This window comes from Lycium ferocissimum, chromosome 11, assembly GCF_029784015.1.
Source record: "Lycium ferocissimum isolate CSIRO_LF1 chromosome 11, AGI_CSIRO_Lferr_CH_V1, whole genome shotgun sequence".
Classification (NCBI taxonomy): domain Eukaryota; kingdom Viridiplantae; phylum Streptophyta; class Magnoliopsida; order Solanales; family Solanaceae; genus Lycium; species Lycium ferocissimum.
In genome coordinates, this window is record NC_081352.1 from 66,541,788 (window position 1) to 66,549,591 (window position 7,804).

Consider the following 7,804-nt stretch of genomic DNA (forward strand, 5'->3'; position numbering starts at 1 on the left):
AGTTTGTTTGACCAAACTTCTAAAATCAGTTTATTTTGAAAAGTGTTTTTTTCCTCAAAATCCTTTTAAAAAAAGTACTTTTGGCGAAAAACAGTTTGTGTTTGACCAATTAATTTTAAAAAATAATTTTGAGCAGCAATTAATGTTTGATCAAGCTTTTAAAAAGTACTTTTCAGTTTTTTCCTCAAAAGTGCTTTTGGACAAAAATTATATTTTTAGCTTTTAAAAAACTGCTTCTGTTATTCTCCAAAAACATTTATTTTCTCTTAAAAGTTTAAGCAGACACCTCATTTTTTTAAAATAAATACTTTTAAAAAAAAAAAAGCTTAGCCAAACACGATAAAATTGAAACGCTACATTTAGTATAAGACGAAGCGAGTACAAGCTCACCCAATAAAATCTCAGAATAATTGCCGGTATATTCAAAACTCTGTATGTATTTATCTTTTCTCTATATAAATCCAAATTATCCACATGAACCAAAAAGTAAACTACTAAGTTTCCCAATTTTTTTTCAATCTTTCTTTCCACTGTCACCATGAATCAATTCATCAAGAATTCAAGATTGGTTGGTAGGTTCTTTCATTTCAGTAAAATAAACCAAAAAAATACTCAAAGGCCTCACCAATTTTGCAATATTTCTGAGTCTTGGAGATCTATGGAAAGTCTTGTTAAATGTGATGCAAATTTTGTTCCATTAACACCCTTAAGTTTCTTGGAAAGAGCAGCTAATGTTTTTAGAGATAGAACTAGTGTTATTTATGGTGAAAAATTGAAGTATAATTGGGAAGAGACTCATAATAGGTGTGTAAAGCTTGCTTCTGCTTTGGTTCATTTGGGAATTTCTCATGGTGATGTGGTAAGTTTTTCTTGTGCCAACTCCTCTATTAAATTTATTAACGCATGATTTGACATGAAATTTAAGAAATAATATTTTTTCTCCTTCTGTCTGAATTTATGTGATATACTTTCTTTTTTAGTGTGTTCTAAAAATAATGATACATCTGAAACTTTCACTTTTACCCACTAATTAAATGATTTTATCGCCACACAAATACCTGTGACTTATTTTAAACCACAAGCTTCAAAAGTACTACATCACATGAATTGGCACGGAAGGAGTATATTTTATATACAATCTCAAAATTATTTGTTTATGAACTCTCTCTGTTCATTTTTACTTGTCCATTGTATAAAAAGTAAATTTCAGTTTTACTTGTCCACTTTAGGATATCTAGAGAAAGACAAACTTTTTGTTTGTTGTTTTACCTTTTTAACATTAATTACTCATTTTCAAATCATTTTGCAAGTCTATTGAGACTATACACTAATTTATATGAGTATTATGTTAAAATATGTACTTCATTTATTAATTCTTAAGGAGCGTGCAAAGTCAAAAGTGGACAAGTAAAAGTGAACGGAGGGAGTATATATAATAAATGTTGATTTTCCTATACTTCTTGGTGTGTTCATTTCTTTATAATTTGAATTCCCTTAGTGAAAATTCTGCAAGCATGCCAAGAGGAGGATCCATGATTAGTGGATTTTTTAATCGATGTACATATAGGGTATGAGCAAAAACTATTGGTTCCCTTGAACCATAGAATAAAGCTTTGGATTCTCTATAGAGCATGTCATTAACGATAAAATGAAAAATTTAAAGTTAAAATATGACATGGAACGGATGAATAAGGAATATGGAACAGAGGGAGTCAATGGCTATGGATTATGAGCTAAGTTACTCGGACTCTTCAAAAGTGTTGCCGCACCCGTGTAGGATCCTCCAAAAATACACTACTTTTGAAGGATCGAACACGCACCCGATGACATTTTAGGAGAGTCCGAGTAACTTAGATTATGAGAAGGAATTTAATGGCTAAGTTGTTATGTTAATTACTGTGTTGGTTTTTCCCTCTTTGGTCTGTTGCTATATACTATTCTTCCAGTATAAGAGGAACTGAAAATTGTGTGGTGGTGAGATAAATAACAACCAATTACTTACAGTTAGTCTACCCCCAGTATGTGGAGGAAGCCTGTTGTGTTTGTTCAAACTGGTTGGTTGTTCACTATTTCTACTTAGATTCAAGTTATAATCACTTGTAGTGTAAAATTGTTGTTTAACCTGTAATAGAAGGTTAGTTACCATTTTTATAAGGTTGCAAATTAATGTTTTGCGTATATATTTACTTGTAATTATCTTATAAGTATACTGATTGTCGGTGCATAGAAGTTAAACTCTTGATACTTAGGCTCGATAATCTACCACAGAGATTCAATGTGTGGCTCTAATTTGTTCTGGTTTATGCATGCTAGCAATGAATTCAGATGGACCATGATAGTGCAAGTGATTGTAATTGTTAGTAAAATGTCAATATGGATCTTGAAATAGAGCAAATGCCTTCTGAAATAATCAAAGTTATGGATCCCCCTATTTTATCTTTTGCCTTTTCACTTTTCAATCAACTTTCTTAAGATAATAAAAAATTCCAATCTACTGATGTCAAGAACCTACATTATTTACTTCCTCATTTTTATACATTTGAAGTTTTTTCTGTAGGTTGCAACATTGGCCCCTAATGTACCGGCAATGCAAGAGCTACATTTTGCAGTACCAATGGCCGGATCAATTCTCTGTACTTTAAATACACGCCACGATTCAGCTATGTTATCAATACTACTGATGCATTCGGAAGCAAAGGTCATATTCGTGGATCAGCAATTTCTCGAAATTGCTCGAGGAGCACTAGCTCTTCTTGCTGACAAGAAACAAAAACCACCTATTCTTGTTGTAATCCGTGAATCCGACTCTGACACTCACGATCTCGAATATGAAAGTTTTCTCAAAAGTGGGGACAGCGATTTTACTATAAGATGGCCGAAAACAGAATTTGACCCTATTAGTATTAACTATACTTCTGGAACAACGTCGCGACCCAAAGGAGTTGTTTACAGTCATAGAGGCGCGTATCTCAATACTATCGCCACGTTTTTGCTTCATGAGATGAGTTCGTTCCCTGTTTATCTTTGGACGGTTCCAACTTTTCACTGCAACGGTTGGTGCATGGTTTGGGGTCTTGCAGCATTAGGTGGCACAAGCATTTGTCTTAGAAACGTCTCTCCGGAAGACATATTCGAAAACATTTTCTCTACAAAGTCACACATATGGGTGGGGCACCGACTGTCTTGAACAAAATCGTGAATTCACTCCCCTGTGGTCTAAAGCAGCTTCCTCACAAGGTTAAGATAATGACGGGTGGTTCACCGCCACCTCCCCAAGTCATTTCAAAATGGAGGAGCTAGGGTTCAGAGTAAATCACTTATACGGGCTTACAGAGACATATGGTCCAGGTACTTATTGTTTGTGGAAGCCCCGAGTGGATTCTTTGCCTCCCGACGAAAAATTTATGCTGAAAGCAAGACAAGGAGTACAACATCTTTGTTTAAAAGAAGTCGACGTAAGAGATTCTACCACCATGGAAAAAGTGCCGGCTGATGGTAAGACGATTGGAGAAATTATGTTTAGAGGGAATACTGTAATGAGCGGATATTTAAAAGACACAAAAGCGACAGAGGAGGCTTTTAGAGGGGATGGTTTCACAGCGGTGATCTTGCTGTGAAACATCCTGATGGTTATATAGAAGTTAAGGACCGGTTGAAAGACATTGTAATTTCCGGTGGAGAAAACATAAGCACGGTCGAGGTTGAACGTATTTTGTATAGTCATCCAGCAGTTCTTGAAGCAGCAGTAGTTGCAAGACCAGATAATCACTGGGGGCAGACGCCTTGCGCGTTTGTGAAGTTGAAGGATGGATTTAGTGTTGGCGATCAAGAAATTATCAAGTTTTGTCGGGATAATTTGCCTCATTACATGGCACCTCGGACGGTCATATTCGAAGATATTCCTAAAACTTCGACGGGAAAGATACAGAAATTTATCCTGAGGGAGAAAGCGAACGCCTTGGGCAGTCTTTTCTAGAATGAAATGAAGCAGCAGTATTTGTAAATCTCTGTATAATCTGTTGATAATTGGTAGTAATAACAGCCCAATTGTGTCTCTAAATTTATGTATGCTTTTCCCTGCAAATACATACAACTAAAAATGGGAATTGCCCTGTCTGAACACTTCCAAGGACTTGAAGAAATGTATAAATTGCAGTCGTTTTGTTGATGAATTCAATAATCATTCCTCGTCTTCAGACAATTACACTTGCTACGATAATAACAACGACGACTCTACTACTACTACACCTAACCCCAAGGCCCAAGTAAGTTGGGATTGGCTAATTCTTATTGTTCATGTCGCTTCATATAGTCACACAAGTTTACTTACTATTAACCTTAAAATAGCTGGGGAACAAAGGTGCACCTAAATTGGGAATTAGAAAACATTCGGCGTGTACGAGAACATATGAGTGGATAGCTAGAGGTAAAACGTGGATCTGGTGAATAGGAGTGTACAAGAACGTATGGAGTGGATAGCTCAAGGGTAAAACATGGAACTGGTGAATATGTAAGTAAATAAAGTGCACCTTCTTTAACCGTTTAAACTATTAGATGAGTGACCATACAATTTCAACGTAGTATCATAACAGGCAAAGTTCCAAGGTTCAACTCAAAGGGCAATAAGCTATCTGTGTCAATTTTCTGTGAACCTTGAAACTCAATGCAATCCAAAGTTTCTGCTAATTATTTTCCTTTACACCTGTAAGTTTCTTGGAGAGAGCTGCTCAAATTTTTCCTGACACAACTTCACTTCTGATCATCCATTTCCTGCACATTTTTGTAATAATATTTGTTCACCAAGTCGGCAAAGATCTTTTGGGCTAATGATGGAGTTCGAGCAGCTTACGCACCTCTCTTGTTCAATGCGCTAGAGTTAGAGTAAGGTGAATGCAACCTCTGTTTGCTGGGTTCGAACTCCGTAATTTTGACACGACATATAAATATATGTGAAGAAAGGGTAAAACTTTAACAAAAATTAAATACTTAACCATCATTTTAAAAGTAACAATAGATGCAATACTAAGAACTTAAAGGTTGAAGGAGAAAATTCAAATTCACAGTTAAACCACATACAGTACTTACTACCTCCACAAGCATGTGTTCCGGATAATTTTGCCCATCAAGACTTATTAGATAGATAAAAAGAAGTCGCATAACATTTTAGTTTCTCATAATTTTTGTAACTTCATTAACCACTAGATCACACCTTTGGCCATCAAAGCTCCTAGTATATGCCAAAGATCTTGTGCTTCTTTAGTAAGTATCAACTATTCCCCCTCATCTTCTCAATTTTGATGTCTCTCTTCTTTCCTCTTCTGTGCCTAATCAAATATTGGTTAGTTTGTAAGATCGTGAACCTTATAACTTCAAGTAGTCCATTCAACTTTGTATGTGATTAAGAATTAGCCCTATAGAATCCGTTTATTAATTTCTTCACTTTAAGCTACTCTTTTAAGTTTATCCTAAGATCTATATCCTGTTGAACAACCTTATTGTCTAATTATGCTACTTATTACCACATTCCTTGTTACCACATTCTAAAATCTATATCAGTATAGGTGATGGTAGTAGGGTATAGAGGCATGGAGTAAAAACAATGTGAGCACCAATGTAACGAATCCATATTGTATTGATCAGAAAACATGGAGTTAGAGACCAGTTGAGTCTAGCTCTTTCATTTACTATCAACAATGAAGCTTCAAAGAGAAAATTACAAAATAGAAAAGGGAGGTTCTAGAAAAAAGCTCTATAGAACTAAACAATAAAAATAAGACAAGTTCATGGCATAAGCCCTAATAGATTATTCTCCTCTTCCTTATATAGGAATGTTTCGGGATCCCAAATGTAATTTGACAATTCTTCCATTCATAACACATTCACTCGAAGGAGCTTGATATAATCAAATATAACAACTTTCTGTAAGAAATCAATGCATATTTCGTTTCTCACGATTGTGAGTTAAAATTCTTTTTAGCATCAGGCGATGCGTCGGATGGATGAACGGCGGGCAAAGGTAGGGCTACTAGTATGTACAAGGTTTCGGTTAGTGTCTCTTGTTTACTACACGGAGTTAGCTCACATAGGCTTAGAGACATTAGATTGAATGACGTTCGTATGGAAGCTCCAAATTCATCTCAAAGTGGAGATTGTGAAGTTGAGAATATATTCAAGCCAATTCCTACTCAAAAGCGGAAAGAAATAAAAGGAAACTTTTTCTTTGTTGGTTTTCGGTGTTATTGGGATTTGGGTCCTTTCTGGGAAAAGTTAGACCTAGTAGTACAAATACATGCTAGCTAGGATTTATTAAGTAGGATAGAACATACAACCTAAGAGTATTCAATATTGTAACTTACTTTCTCTCTTGATATTAATAAAAGTGCCAGCCGTTCTCCGTGGACTAGGATCACGTGATCGAACCATGTTAATTCTGTGTTTTTTATAGTTTTCGGCAATAACAAAAGCAAATATTTGGTTTGGTAAGAAGCTTGAAACAAGCAAAGGGATGCTAGTAACAAATAGCCCGATGAGGTTACTACTTGCATCTACTTGTTGAAAAATGATTCAAATTTCGAGACTTCCCGTTTCATTGTTGATATTGCGGAAAAGAATTCTTTGTCAGCAAACGGTTCAAAAACAGAATTATGCAAGGAAAGAAGTAAATGGTGAACTACAAGGGGAAAGGACTTGGGAAATGCATATAGGAGATAAAGCATCGATAGTGATTGAACCGACAATGAAGGTTGAAAATTTGACGACAAAGAAACAACTAAGGATACGGGACAGACATCAAATGGTAAGTAAGGAAAAGGCCGGCCAGTAAAAGAGGCAATCTGCAAAATGTAGATCTGAGAGAAGATGCTACATTGGATGAAATAGATGTGGGATCTTTATTTTCGGACAAACGAAGTTTGAAGAAATGTTTCTCTAGTAATGCAATTGAGTACCACTTCAGATGTAAAGGTCCACAAATCTTGCAAAACAAGGTATTACCTGAAGTGTTATGATGACGAATGCAGTTGGTGTTTGCATGCTTCACAGGTCAATGATTCTGAATTATTCAAGATTACTAAATTTGAAAAAATCCATAGTTGCTCTATTGATGAAAATGACCAAAGGCACGCAACATCGAAGGTTATAGCCGATTACATCATCGATTTTCTACATGACACTGACGCAGAAATCAACCAAAATTTGTAGTGGAAGAAATGAGAAGAAGATATTGACTTCAGTAGGACCCAGGTGTATACGGTAAAAACCGGATAAAGTTTGTCGATGCAACTCGGGATCGGTAAAAGGAAGAGAGCGAGCGGTAGTGTAATCGAAGAAGCTTTGCATGAAATGTCGTTGTATCGGAGATAACTCCTTATCGTGGTTGGTGGGTGTCCGATCCTTACATGGCCGAGTTGGTTGTGGCCGTTTGCCGGTTCGAATATAAGCGAAATCGGTCGTGGCCGTTAGCCCGGTTTCTTCGTGACCATTAAATTAAGTGGCCGTTGGTGGGATAATCGGTTATTCGCCCGCCACGTGTGGAATCGCACACACTTCGCGGTCGTGGGGTGTCGGGTTCCAGTCTGACGCCTAACCTTATCCATATTAGTTTTTTATCCTAAAAGGGCCCATGATGTATAGAAGGCTGTAGAGGGGAAACTATAAATAGGGGGCATTCTCTCATTTTTGAGCGTTGGCTTTTCAGATCCAAGACGCTTTGTACTTTGAATATATATATATATATATATATATATATAAAAATTTTCTCTTTTTGGTTTCCGAGACTTTTGGCCCCGGTTTTCCTTAACAATTC

The 7,804-nt window shown here is 36.2% G+C and overlaps 1 pseudogene; it reads left to right on the forward strand.

Moving 5' to 3' along the window:
- The first annotated feature begins 373 nt into the window (after positions 1-373).
- LOC132037972 (isovalerate--CoA ligase AAE2-like) lies at positions 374-4,180 on the forward strand (annotated as a pseudogene).
- The last annotated feature ends 3,624 nt before the right edge of the window (positions 4,181-7,804 follow it).